This window comes from Taudactylus pleione, unplaced genomic scaffold (assembly GCF_031769625.1).
Source record: "Taudactylus pleione unplaced genomic scaffold, aTauple2 ptg000015l, whole genome shotgun sequence".
Classification (NCBI taxonomy): domain Eukaryota; kingdom Metazoa; phylum Chordata; class Amphibia; order Anura; family Myobatrachidae; genus Taudactylus; species Taudactylus pleione.
In genome coordinates, this window is record NW_028284417.1 from 31670336 (window position 1) to 31685336 (window position 15001).

Sequence of the window (15001 nt, forward strand, 5' to 3'; positions counted from 1 at the left end):
AGACCCCCAAAAGTAAATGTTGGCTTTTGGTCAAAGCCATGATGTCAGGGAGGGGACCCCCTGGCCCATTAAAGTGTTGAATCCACAATTTTAGCTTTGTCTTGAGTCGACAGCAAAGGTCACTCCACCTTTTGATCAATTGGGCATCAATTAGATTTATGCAAAAACATTTTGGTATGAGTGATATAGATATATAGACCATTTTACAATAATTTTTTAGTTTTACTATTTATTTGTTTGGTTAACTAGAGAAAATTAAATATTTGGTACAGTAACCCAAAATAAAAAAAATATGGAAATACTTCTTTCGAAGAAAATTGGACTCAAAATGAGTGGAGTGCTTCCGATTGATGACCTTTGTAAATTTCACCCAGATTTTTTTCCTATCACGAAAAGAAATCTTATGTCCAAAAGTGAATCTGGTTAGTGCCACCTGGAGGAGAGTATCTGAAACCCGACAAGGTTTAACTTGACCTTGTATCGTTCCATGTGATGGGCCAGCCACATTTGGAGGTGATGTGTTTGTAGGTACTGGAGGAGGATCATATGGAGTGGGATCAGGCACACTTTTCTCAGCCTCATCTGGAAGTGTATCCACTACTTCAATTTCTGAAGCAACTCCAAAACCAAATTCATCCAGAAATTCATGTATATCAAGCATGCAGTCCTCATTGGCCTCCTCAGAATCCATGACTGCAAATTTCAAAAAATCTGGCGTTGCTATTAATAGCAATCTGCGTATGTGCCTGCTACTGTGCGCCACGCAGTACACTACGCAATGCACAAGCGACCAACACCCTTTAAAAGTGCCCCTCACAATTCCAAACACTCACAAGTAGATGCGTAGTGTTGGGAGTGCCCTACTGTCCGCACAGGTGTATCCTAGCTGTGGATTGAGGTGAGTCACATGATGTATGATAGGTGTCAACCAATCAGACTGCACCCTAGTTTATATAAAGTTTGCACACTGTAATATTTGTCATTGCCATCATGAGATCCTCCAGCTTTTGTAGGCGGGAGCTCCGCATATTGACTGAGGTCATGAACCGACGGCTGGGACCTGTAGGCCCGCATGTGCCTAACCGCATCAAGATGCGTGCATACGCGAAGGTTCGAGGGAGGCTGCGGCGCATTGGATTCCGCCGGACAGCGGTCCAATTGGAACGGAGGTGGTCCGATCTCCGGAGGCAGATCCCGGTCCTCCTGGAGCAACTGCATGCGGGCAACCGCCAAAGTAAGTAATGCATTGTATATGAATTATGTGGTGTATGCTTTGTGTTGTCTATGCCTTTCTGCATGTGTGTGTGTGTTTATGGTATATTTTATGGTTTAGATGGCCTGTTTGTTAGCCTCATTTTAAGGTCTGCAGACTTTTTTTTTATACACAAAATGGCTTCCAACAAGTTTAAAGCCATACTTTCAATACTGTGTTTGAAAAATAAGCACAACTGCTGAAGTCATTAGGTGTGTGTAAGTGGGTTTATTTGAAAAAACACATGGTTTCTGACATATGTGTTTAAATGCAGAAGATGGCTGACAATTTGAGTGTCAGGCTACATTTTATGCAGTGTCTCTGGATTATTGTCACATGGGTGACACAGGTGTCTTTATGTAATCCATTTTTGATTAGTAAGTTTTTATGGAATAAACTTGCTCATGCTTTTGCTCTGCTAAACCAGGTAGATCTGGATATGATGTTTTTGGTACATTGCCATTTTTTGCAAATTTTTCAAAATATATTTTTCAATTCATAGGATTACATCAAAGAAGAAAAAGGGCGAGGCAAGCTGAAGCCCCACCAACCCCAGCAGATACCTCCCCCACCCATCCCTGAACCTGCCTCCCCCACCCACTCCTCCCCACCCATCCCAGAACCTGCCTCCCCCACCTACTCCTCCCCACCCATCCCAGAACCTGCCTCCCCCACCCACTTCTCCCCACCCACCCCAGAAGATGGCTCTCCCACCCACTCCTACTCACCCACCCCAGAAGATGGCTCCCCCACCTACTCCAACTTGCCCACCCCAGAAGATGCCTCCCCCACCCACTCCTACTTGTCCACCCCACAAGATGCCTCCCCCACCCACCCCCACAAGATGCCTCCCCCACCAACTCCTACTCACCCACCCCAGAAGATGCCTCCCCCACCCACTGCTCCCCACCCATCCGTGAACCGGCCTCCCCCACCCACTCCTCCCCACCCATCCCTGAACCGGCCTCCCCCACCCACTCCTCAGGAAGTTCCAATTGGGCTGCTTCAGCCCAAGAAGTGCTGGCCCAAAGACCTGAAGGTACATATGTCACAGATGCCATTATGCAATGTATATGTAATGTAGGAACCAGAAAAGAATGCAATGTGTAAGCAGCATTAACCTCAGTAGCCAATGTGAAACACTGTAGTACTATCTGGCAAAAGGATACACACCAATTATTCAGGGCTATGGTGGGTGGTTTTTATGTCATAACAAAAATGTATTCATTTTTAATTTCCTTTACATTTCAGTTGAACAAGAGGAGCCACTGCGGAAGCTACTTAGGAGGGAGGTGGCCATAATTGGTGAATGTGTCCTCCAAATCTATGAGGCCATTCGCAGGATACAGAATGTCTTGTATCATTTTGTTGAAACAAAAATGTAAAAAAAAATTGTTTGCCAAAAAAATGTGTGGTGTTTTTATTAAAAGGTCAAATTTTCAAAAAGTAAGATCTTAATAAAGTTGAACTATAGGAATAAATGATATGTAAATTTTTAAAGGTGTAAATATATATATTGTGATACTTGGGTCCACACGTAGCGTTCCAGTTAAATAACCATAAGTGATGCTTTACTTCCAGCATGTGAAATCAGGAAATGGAAAAATAATAAACAAACCTAGCCCTTGTTTAGGGCACTAGCTCACTTCTTGAACCGTCTCTGCAGAAGCAGCTAATCTGCATAAAAGTCTCTCACAGTCTCTGAGATTTGTGGTCCTTCCTGCCTCCTGGCCTGATATAGCTTTCTCAGCTTGTTGGCTGCCGTCTCTCACAAGGACAGTGTCATAGGTATATGGATCTGCCTGCCTCCTTGCAGGTATGATCCTGACCACCTGGTCTGCTTCACTCACACTGCAGCCCCACCTGGACTATCTGGCTGTGCCAACCAGCAGCCTCACCTGGGCTCTGGTCATATGGCAGCCATTAGGCATCTTCCCACAATGCCTTTCTAGTCTGTGTGGGCGGATCTCCCCTGCCCCACACAGAATCTGCTGCTCACCAGTGCAACCTCTGGTGATACTGCCACATATCCCCCTCCCCAGCTTGAAACCCCTGGGTTCAGCTACATGGGACGAGGCATTCTCATGATGATGTCCCTCTTCACTCTCCTCATGAGGGAAATCCACTGCATTCACGGACATACAAACTCTGGGGTTCTCTGGGGGTCTCATCCTCCAGATTCCAGAATTTATTTTCCTCCTAACTTTTTTCCTCACTTTGTGGTACTTCTTGCTTTCTATATGAAGCACTTGAGATTCATTCTTGAGCATGTCAAGCTTTAAGGATTTCAGGCACATTTTCCCATAGTGCCCTTCTTTCTCATAGACAAATTCAGCAGAATTACAAGTTCCATCCTGCTTGCATGAAGGCATTGTTTCACACACCTGAGTATTATTCTTCACAAGACTCAGAATTAACCTTCTTTAAGGCTCTGCTTTGCACTGCAAAACTGTGATTGCGTCACATTCACATCACTCTGATTCCACGGCAACAAGAGAGTCTCATTCTTTGAAGCCATCACTATCTCCTTAGACTTCTGTACATCCCGTACCTTTGCTTGACAGGTCATGCGATCACCATCACCATCTGTATACGTCAGTTCACGGTTTTGCCATCTGGACCTGTGTCCCTTTGGGAGAACTTCACACCCTCAGCTATCATTGTAAGCTGGAAGTCACTGCAAGGACTCTCATCTACTTTTCCAAGACAGACTTTTAGGGAATTTCCCAACTTTGATACAACTATTTCAGACTTTGCCACTTTTTTTTTTTTCAAACATTTTTTTATTGAGACATTGTGCATTCAGAATACAAAACATTTTTTGTTCCAGATCATATTCAATCTAAAATCATATGTAACAGATTATGATATAAGAACAAATTCCATCCTTATAAATGACATCTACACAATTGAAAACATATCTTACAAATTGAAGAACAAACTTTCAGTTTCGTCTTTTGCGTTTATCTATTTACTATAATAAAGCAGTACAAAATTGTTGACCCGGAGAGAGAAACAGCCAAACCATCCCTCTAAATAGTATTAATATTAATAGGAGGATCATCTACCGCTAATCTTGTGAGATACCATGTGGTATTTTTCAAGTTATGGTGTATTTGTTTTCTTGTGGTATCTGGAAGTGTGTCTATGTATGTTTCCCATAATGAAAAGAAACGTTTCACCTTTTTTTCTTTTTGTATCAGAGTCTCTATCCAGTCCATTTTGAAAATAAAATATAATTTTGTCATAAACAGAGACCATTGAGGAGGTGAGCTATCCAACCATCCTTGTAGTATGGTTTTCTTGCCTGTCGCACTCATGATCAACAATAATTTCTTACTCTCTGAGGTCATACGCTGTTCCGGGTCAAAACCCCCCAATATTGCCCATTCAGGAGTGAAAGGGACATAATTTATAAATTTCGTCTCTGCATATCTACGAATCTGATGCCAAAAATTTTGAACTATTGGGCATGCAAAGAGACAATGAAAGTTATCTGCTTCTTCTTGTTGACAACGTGGACATAAATGATTATTAGATGATCCCATTTAAAAACGCCTGATTGGGGATAAATATACATTGTGATAAACATTTATGAATAATTCAGTATACATACTGGCAGGCAAAGTTCTTCTAGAGAACTCCAATGCCTTTTCTAATCTCTGAATCATCAGATTTGGGAAATGAATTAACCATTTAGCCATACCTCCAGAGATTGTTGAATGGTCTATTATATCTCTTAAGAAAGTATAATGAACTGAGATAGCTCTACGGTTTGGTACTTGATGAGACAGAAAAGAGTCTAACATGTTATCCCAATCCTTATCAGAGAAACGCTGTAAAACATATGTAAGATAAGAGCGCATTTGCAGAAATGCCAATGGATATGGGGCTATCATTGGGAAATTATTTGATACCTCCGTATATGTAAGCATACGTTTTTCACCTGTTGAAACAAAAGATTTGATACTGGTTATACCTGCCAAACGCCATAGTGTAAAAGGGTGGGCAGCCATGCCATCAAGGAAACTCGGATTACGGAGCAATGGGAGATGAAGAGTGTGATAGGCATTTAATCCAGCCTTATATCTTAAGATATGCCATATCTTTCTAGTTGTCCACAGTAGCGGATTTGATTTATATATCTCAGATATCTCTTGATCATGTTGATGAAGAAAGCTGATCAGATCACTTTCTACTATAAAGCTTTGTTCCACTGAAACATTAGTATACACGGAGGACTGAAGCAGCCAATCACGCAAATGTCGCAAAAGTGCCGCCTGATTGTATATAGCTATATCAGGAAAGTTTATACCTCCATTATTCTTTGGTTGGCAAAGTTTTCGTAGGGCTATTCTAGCTCTGCCTCCCCTCCAAATAAATTGACGAATCAACTTATTGATTTTAATTGTATCAGCTTTTGTCAAGAGAACAGGGAGAGATTGCAAGGGATACATTAAACGGGGGATAGCCACCATCTTTAACAAATTGGCTCTTCCCAGAAATGACAAAGGAAGACGTTCCCATCCCCTGATATCCTCACTCAATATATTTATCGCTTTTTTAATATTCAGTCTATAAAGATTGCAAATATTACGTGGTAACAAAATTCCTAAATATGGTATATATTGTTTAGACCATTGTAAGGGGTATTGAGAGGCCCATCTAGGAGATCTAGCAGAGCTTTTAAGTGACATAGCCACTGACTTATTCATATTTATATGTAGACCAGAAACTAGACCGAAATGTTCCAATTTATGTAATAGAAGGGGCAAGGATTGTTCAGGATTACCTATGTAGAGAAGAATATCTTCCGCAAATGCGGAAATTTTTAGTTCCTGTCTACCTACAAAGATACCTCTAAATTCTCGCCAAGTCTGAAGAGTTCTGAGACGAGGATCTAATGCCAGGTTAAATAATAACGGCGAGAGGGGACAACCCTGACGGGTGCCCCTTTCCAAATAAAAATGGGGACCTACTATTCCATTGACCAGTAACGATGATGAAGGATTTAAATAAAAATAGCGTATTAGCCCAACAAAACTCAACTCAAAGGCTCTTCTCTCCAGCACAGCAAACAAGTATGGCCACAAGACCATATCAAAGGCTCTCTGAATATCTAAGCTCAGTAATATATTTTCACCACCCGACACACCCGCCGATGCCACCACTGCTGCGATTGCCGTTCTTATAGCCTTTACGGCATGTCGCCCTTGTACAAACCCTGTTTGATGTTCTGTTACTATATGGGGTAAAATCGTTTGGAGTCGTAACGCCATAATCTTAGCTAAGATCTTAAAGTCAACATTTAAAAGACTAATGGGTCTATAAGAGGACAACAAATTTGGGTCCTTATCAGGTTTTGGTAGCAAAATTGTGTGTGCCTCATTGAATGTATCATATGGTGTGTTGTTATCATGTAATGTCTTATATAATTCTAATAATGTTGGGGTTATGTGAGTTTGTAGTATTCGACAATAGTCTCTAGAAAAGCCATCTGGCCCACGGGAAGACTTTGCCACTTTTAATATACATTGCAACTCCAGTTCTTTGGTATTCCTCTCTGCTTGGAATCTTTGCAACTGGTCCTGTGTACTTAATAGACACTTTTCAAGGTTCTTCTTCTTCTGTTCTTGCAACTTCCAAGCCCTGCCATGGGCAAGGTTAAGCTCTCTCTCCAAAGATTCACTTTGCTTTGCAGCTTTATGCAAACTTTCCTCCAGTAATGCATATCTTTCCGTCAAACATTCTGAAACTGCTCTAGCTGCAGCTAGATCGGATTGGAGAGTTTGTACTTGATCTTTACAGTTGACTTCAAGATGGACCATCTCCATCTCTTTTCCTTCATGGTCAGTTTCCCACTGAGCGCGAGTCTGCAGCATTTGGAGATACTTCACTTTTACTTCACAAAACTTTTCCGCCAGAGAATTTCTCTCCAATTCACAATCTTTAAGCTTTACTTGTGTGGAGACAATTAAAGAGTCTTTTCCTTTTAACACCAGAGCCAGATCCGCCACTTTCACTTGTGCGCGCTCTGCGTCACTCTGATGTCTCTGGACACCTCCTTTCAATTCTTCCACTTACTGCTGAAGTACCACCCACTTTTGCTGCAATTCCACAACATCCTGCTCCAATACATCATTCTTTGCTAGGAGCACATCATTCTCATCTGGAAAAATTTTTCTTCCTCAAGGTGTTCAGACATAGCTGCCAATTTGAGGTCTGTCTCTTTAAGAACTTCATGTTTTTTTATTTCTTGCTGCTCAAATGCCATTTTCAAAGTGGACAATTCACGCCGTAATTTATTTTCAGCTTGTTCATGAACATTTCTCTCATCAGCTAATTGCTCCATTGAGCTGTCAACCTTCCCAGCAAAATACGCATTACCTTCATTCAAAACTTTACGCATACTGTCAAATTCTTCCAGACTGATATAGTCCTTTCTGGACGGACCTTGCACCATACCCTGACCACTTTCTTTTTGGGCCTTGAGCTTTGCCCACTGCTGCTTGTTGGCTTCTTGCGGAGCTGCTGTAGCCAACCGCAAGGCCTTCACCATGTCATCCATGTTGTCTGGTGATTTAGAAGTGAGGCAGGGTTTGGCTTGAATAGATGTCAACACCATGAAGAGCCTAGAACCACAGTCTTTTCTCCCCAAAATAAATTTGGTGCCTGTCCCTTTAAATATTAAACATTTTTTTTAGCACAGTTCTTCTTTCACTTGTACAACACTTGACTTTCAATTGTATTTACAGCACAATATAACAGCACCTGTTTTCACTTCTGTTGAACAACAATGTTGTCCAGAAATCAACATAGCACTTGCTCTTTTCTTTGCAAAAGAAATGTCTAGGCCACATAATTAGACACACCTAGGGTCTCATTTAGACCTGGTCGCAAGCGTTGAGCGCTCGCAACCGGATCGATGTTAAGGCCCTGCGCATGCGCAAGCCCCGGAGCGAGAGAAAAACTCTCTTCGCTCCGAAGCTCACTACAAAAGGGGCGGCTGTCGATGTTGATCGACAGCTCACCCCGTTTTGTAGGCGGCTACACAAACGGAGGCGTTCCTGATGGAACGCTTGCCATTTTGTGGGCGGCCACACTGGCATCAGCAGTGAAGTCAGTGAGGAGCTTCCTGCTCGATCAGAGCAGGAAGCTCCCTGGGGCTTGCGGTTGCCGAGACCCAACCTTAGGGTCTTGTCGCAAGCCCCGATGGTCACGATGGTCTTGACCATCGCGACCATCACCTTGGTCGGTTGCTAAGCTGTGGGTGGTAACCCACAGTTTAGCTAGCGACCAGGAGGCAGCACTTAAACATGCGGCTGCCCTCATTCAGAGAGAGCGATTGCTTCTTGTGACTGCTTCTGAATGAGGGCCCTTGTCTTAATGAGCTTGATTTCAACAGAATAAACCACACAACTTCTTTTAACCTTTCCAATGCCGAAGAAAGTGCACAACTTTTAGCAAACTTTGTAGGACGGTTTTCAGACATGCATACAACTTTTCCTTGAAATATTTAAAAACAGATTTTATCTTCACTCACCAACCTGATGAGCTTTGCACTGTTGAGTCCACTATGTAGGTGCAGTGAGTCTCCTTTTGGCTTTCTAGGAGAGTCCGATTATGCAGTGCAATGAGCATCCATATTTCCATTTGTATTCCACATTTTCTGCAGCATAGATTTTTTTGCGTAGAATCTGTATGCCCGCATTCTCCACCATATGTGATACTTTGGGTTAATTAGCTCGGTAGACTGGGTCAGTGGTGCAGTGAGTAGGTGCAAAATTAGAGTCCACACGTAGCGATCCAGTTAAATAAACATAAGTGATGCTTTACTTCCAGCATGTGAAATCAGGAGACAGAAAAATAATAAACAAACCTAGCCCTTGTTTAGGGCACTAGCTCACTTCTTTAACCCTCTCTACAAAAGCAGCTAATCTGCATGAAAGTCTCTCACAGTCTCTGAGATTTGTGGTCCTTCCTGCCACATGCAGAACTGGACACCTGGGCCCTGGTCATACGGCAGCCATTAGGCATCTTCCCACAATGCATTTCTAGTCTGTGTGGGCGGATCTCCCCTGCCCCACACAGAATCTGCTGCTCACCAGTGCCACCTCTGGTGATACTGCCACAATATATAATAATCCAGGTACAGCGCTAAACCAAAGTCAAGGTGTTTTGATCAGACAATCAGTCTCTGATATGTACATACACTTCCAAATACTATATTTCTCAATTTTGGAGATGGCTGCTCAAAGTTTCCCAACAAAACCCTTGTTGTATGGTCCTCAGTGTTTATAAAAATAAAAGAGTGGAAACAAGCGCACAATAGTGTAAATCATTTACAATAACATTAGGACGCAACACACATATAAAATCTGCGTACCGTGTTGCCCTATTACATAGGCATGGAATAGGTAATATGGATAATCTTGTAAGGATGTCCCTTCTGGTACCTCCAAAAGTTCAATATAAGAGTTGTCACAGGACCCAATCAATATATGGAAAGATAGATAATACTCTCATGGTGTAGTAGTACACACAATTTACTACAAATGTACAAACACATAAAAAATGCATAATTACATCAAATGAGATTGCAATAGGCTTATCTGATAGCTGACGACATCAGTAAGCAAAAGGTCACTCTGTCCTCAACACGTTACACACAGTAGCCAGGAAACAGCACTCCAGTCGTGGGTTTTCGTGCAAGCGGGTCAGCACCAGTTTTCATTGTGCAACACCAATAGACAAATAAACCAAACATAAAGTATATCCTAGCCCAGCTGGGCACTGACTAGACAGGTAATTTCCTCTCTACAAGTGGCAAGGCCTACTGCCTCACCACAAACACAGCACTTTCAAAAGGTCACAGTGTCTCTGAACAAACCTCAGTGTCTGTTCTCCCCAGGGTGTGTGAGACACTGCATGAAAACTCTTACACGGCTATATTGAGCCACTTCCAGGTGTAATCCCTAATTAGCCTGCTCTCAGGCTGGAAGGCCTACCACCTGAAACGGCCCTGTGGATGGAGGCCTCCCTTCTCTCTCACACCCACACCTCCCAGGATCCATTCTCCGGCTTTTACCAAAAGCCAACACTCAGATCTGTTTGTAAAACAGACTTTTCCTGGGGGTTAAAATACATATTACAGGATCTGCGACACATATACACGCCGTCCCTAACTTCTCCAGTGCTCCTATCACAATATATATATATATATATATATATATATATATATATATATATATTGAGAGTGACAATATTTAATTTGACAAACAAAGTTGGGGGAAGACCAATTTGCTAACTACAGTCTATATAAATTAGAAGATACAAAAAAAACAGGTGCAAATGTACGCTGATTGCAATGACATCAGAACCAATTAAGGGGTCCATCAAAAGCGCACATGACTCTGCCAAGTAATGATGATGGCTGCGTAGGGTGATGGCTGCTTCCGACAGACTACTACGACTATAGTCATTGCTCATTCTGTTACGTGGTCCGGTAGGTGTGCTTTCATTGTGGTGGGTGTTTACCCGCTTGCGCTGTGCATTGCGAGCGACTGCTCGCTTTGCATTACCTCGCTCGCTGCAGATGCGAGCGTTCGCGCCCTAGCGAGCGGGTCTGAATCAGGTCCCATGTGTGCAGACTTAGGTACTTAGCATTTGAACATATTTATATGTATGAGCATGTTTATTTCAAAGTACATCAATAAAGAGTCCATGTGTAAGGTGTGTGACTAGTCTGTGCTGTACTGGGTTCGTGCCCCAGGTTTAACATTTTCAAACAAATGTGATTTGGATACTGATTTACATGACCTGAGTTTTTTAACTACCCCCACTTATTTCTCTATTTGTGATGCTTTCTCATTCACGGCACAACCCCATATACCAGTGGTTCCCAAACTTTTTCAGTTCAAGGCACCCTTAGGGTCTCCATGATTTTTCAAGGCACCCCAAGCCAAAATAATTACCAACTGGTCCCTTTTTTTAAAGTAGATGGGTCAAAATAATGTAATTAGTATTTACGTCAGGACAGAAATACTTATTAACTTGTTTGCAAAAATAATACACATAAATCCAAGGAAAAAGAATTTATATATATTTTTTTTCAATTATAATTCTTTCAACAAACAATTTACAGCACTCATTGACAGGAATAAGAACAAAATAAAAACAATATGCAACAAAATACGTCCTCCGTGTGTCTCTTATTGCACCCCCCTACTCCATGTGTCTTTCATTGCAGCCCCCTTCTCCATGCATCTCCCTTTAAAGCCCCCTCTATGTGTCTCTTAATGCAGCCCTCTCCTCCATGTGTCTCTCATTGCATCCCTCCTCCATGTGTCTCCCTGTGCAGCCACCTCCATGGGTCTCCCTTTGGAGCCCCCTCCAAGTGTCTCCCTGTGCAGCCCCCTTTATGTGTCTCTCATTGCAGCCCCCTTCTCCATGCATCTCCCTTTAAAGCTGCCTCCATGTGTCTCTCATTGCAGCCCTCTCCTCCATGTGTCTCTCATTGTACCCCCCTCCATGTGTCTCCCTGTGCAGCCCCCTCCAAGTGTCTCCCTGTGCAGCCCCCTTTATGTGTCTCTCATTGCAGCCCTCTCCTCCATGTGTCTCTTATTTCACCCCCCTCCATGTGTCTCCCTGTGCAGCCCCCTCCATGTGTCTGTCATTGCAGCTCCTCCTACATCTGTCTCCCTTTCCAGCCCCCTCCATGTGTCTCTCTTTGGAGCCCCCAACATGTGTCTCCTTGTGCAGCCCTCTCCATGTGTCTCTCATTGCAGACCCTCCTCCATGTGTCTCCCTGTGCAGCCCCCTTCACGTGTTTCACTATGCAGCCCCCTCCATGTGTCCCTGTGCAGCCCCTATGTAGCCCCCTCCATGTGTCTTCCTTAGTAGCACCCTCCATGTGTCTCCCTTAGTAGCACCCTCCATGTGTCTCCCTGTGCAGCCCCATCAGGGCCGGATTAAGGGGGGCGACAGGGGCAGTCATCCCTCCACACAAGGTCAGTGTAACCCTGCCGAGAACAGGTGTCCAATGACACCTGGTCCCGGATTGAGGCTCACTGCCGAGCTCCGGTGTTACTGTATTTAGCAGCACAGTCAGTGCTGCTGCATACAGCGCAGAGCGGCTCCCATGTCCTCTCATCGGCATAACGTGACACATTACATCCGTGACGCTGATGAGAGTACTAGGAAGCAGCTCTGCCTGGAGGTCCCACCCGCATGCTGTCATTGAGGTAAGTCAGTGGCGCCGGCGGAGCAATAGGCTCCATGTGGTTTGGGGGTGGGAGGCTCAGGGTGGCTAGGGGTAGGGAGAAGGGGGGGCTCCGTGTGGCTTGAAGGGGACCCCCACAATTTAGTTGCCCTGGGGCCCCAACAAGCCTTAATCCGGCCCTGAGCCCCCTCCATGTGTCTCCCTGTGCAGCCTCCCCATGTGTCTCCCTGTGTTTCATTGCAGCCATCCCCACCCCCCTATAGTTCCCTATGTGGGCCCCCTCCCTACAGTATACAGACAGTACTTATACCAGTGCAAGTCATATCCCCCCCTCCTATTCTTTCCATAGGAGCCAACTGTACTTACCTGTCCTACAGAGATCCAGCACCACGGGCGGTCCTTCTGCTCCTCAGATCCTCCAGCTGCAGCATTAACACAGGCAGCCCAGCCCAGCTCACTGCAGGCTCACGTGTAATCAAATCTAACCACCGCCCCCGCCTCTGCTCCGGCTTTGGCTCCAATCGCAAGGCACAAAAAAAAGAAAGCAGCTTCCCTCTGGCACACCAGTGACAGCACCTAACCGCTGCCTACCCTCCCCGCCTCCTCTCCAGCTCCATACACGATGCACTGGGGACAAAAATCAGACACCTGCTTCCCCCTCCAGCCGCGGCTCCCTGGTGACAGCGCCACGGCACCCCAGGGTCCTGCGGTGCACACTTTGGGAACCACTGCCGTATACACATCATGTTTTTTATTAGAACTTTTGTGTTGGGGGAAATACCATTGGATTGCTTTAAACAGTTTCCAAGATCGAAGCACCCAGGGAGGTGGGAGCTCATGTTTTAAGTAACTGTTGAACCTTTTTCCTGGAGCTGTGTAATATTATACTTTCTCCACATATCTCTGTGTTGTGAAAACACGATGGCAGAGGAATCCCTATTAGAGGTCTTGGGCCCGGTGTTTCAATGATACGCTGTGTGAGGGTTCTTTCGACTAGGGCTACCAGTCAAGGAAGCCGTAACAGACTACCAAATACGGTAATGTGGATATTTACTTACCAGTTTGCAATTCCCAGTTACAACATGGTCTTGCAGGCTAATACGCAAGTCTCCTTCCTACAAGGAGGATCGCGCCTGCCGTCAAGTCTAGTAGATGCAACACTCCTTTACTTACTTTTACAGGAGTGGCTGACTGTATGTATCCTGTGGTTGTGAGGTGTCTTCAGTTCAAGCCCCCTGATTGCCTTTCATGGCTCAGTACAGGCCTAACCAGGCTTTACAGCACTGAGAGTGCTTTTTGGCCTTTGGCCAAGATCAGGTGTAGTATCTGTTCTTATCAATTTGGTAATGGTTAGCATTACAGAGGTGATGGGTTCAGTTCCCACTATGGCCCTAACAGTGTGGAGTTTATATATTCTCCATGTGCTTGAAGTGTTCTCATACTATCGTAGGCAGATCTTGGACTCTCTACTCCTTCCCTTTGTCGGGGTGCAGTTACTACACTGTTTCATTCCCTGCCTCTTCACAGGGAAATTTCGTCCCTATGTCATATATCCAGTCTGCTTCTTAGGCAAGCTGTTGCGCCTTTTTTGTGATTGCTCAAAGTACTAGTGCACAGATTTTCACAACCTCAGCATGTGAAAGTCGCAGGTTCTATCCCCATGCTCCATTCCCATTGGGATTCAGGACAGGGATCCTTTTCCCCACCAATGCACATCTCCATGGGTGGAGGGGAGTAACCTGTCATTAGGTCTTTGAGATCAGTGGGCATCTCATGCGAGCCTGTTACTACTATTCTTCTCACTTGCCAGAGTGACTCGTGTCACCCGTCCTACAACATAGGGGGGTTTCTTTTAGTGACCTTTTTGTACCCTGCTACATGCCGGTTGGCCCAATTCAGTCAGGAGTTCTTACCAAATGAAAGGACCTCTTTAGGAGTTTAGCTGGGTGCTTCCTCCCCAGTTCCAGCTATGTTGAATCCTCTCCTTGCGCATTGGGGCCTTTGGCCCTGTTCCAAGAAATACTGGTCTCCGACCTGTTATTTTGCTTCAACATTTGCTCAGCACCTGCCTGAAGTTCGGACGCTTTTTTCAAGGCATCCTCTGTGTACTATAACCATTTGTTCTTACCAGCTGGCTCCTTTGAATCTTCCAGGGTTCTTGGGACTCTTTGATAGGCTCGATTAGGAGTCCTTGATTTCTAGTTTGCAGTGCAATTTGCTCATTCATTGGTTTACTGAGACAGCTGTAATAGTCCCGGCCTGTGCTTGGCGCGGGGGTTGTCTGTTTGAGCACCTTGTGTTGTCGCTCCCCTTTTCTGATCTTTTCCTTTGATCGGACCGTTCTGCAGTCTCGCTTGGGTTCCTACACAGTTGTCTTAGTTCCTCTCCAACCTGCGGTTGTGTTTATCCAGTTTTCTGCTTTCCCAACTCCTCCCCAGTGGACGCATCTACGGATGTAGACTCTCCAGTGATTTTTCCTTGGACAGACCCAGAGTTCAGTTTCTCTGTGGTCCTGTATGATTTTCACA

The 15001-nt window shown here is 44.4% G+C and overlaps 1 pseudogene; it reads left to right on the forward strand.

Annotated features, from left to right (window-relative positions):
* Positions 1 to 13761: 13761 nt before the first annotated feature.
* LOC148542207 (U2 spliceosomal RNA) lies at positions 13762 to 13868 on the forward strand (annotated as a pseudogene).
* Positions 13869 to 15001: the final 1133 nt, after the last annotated feature.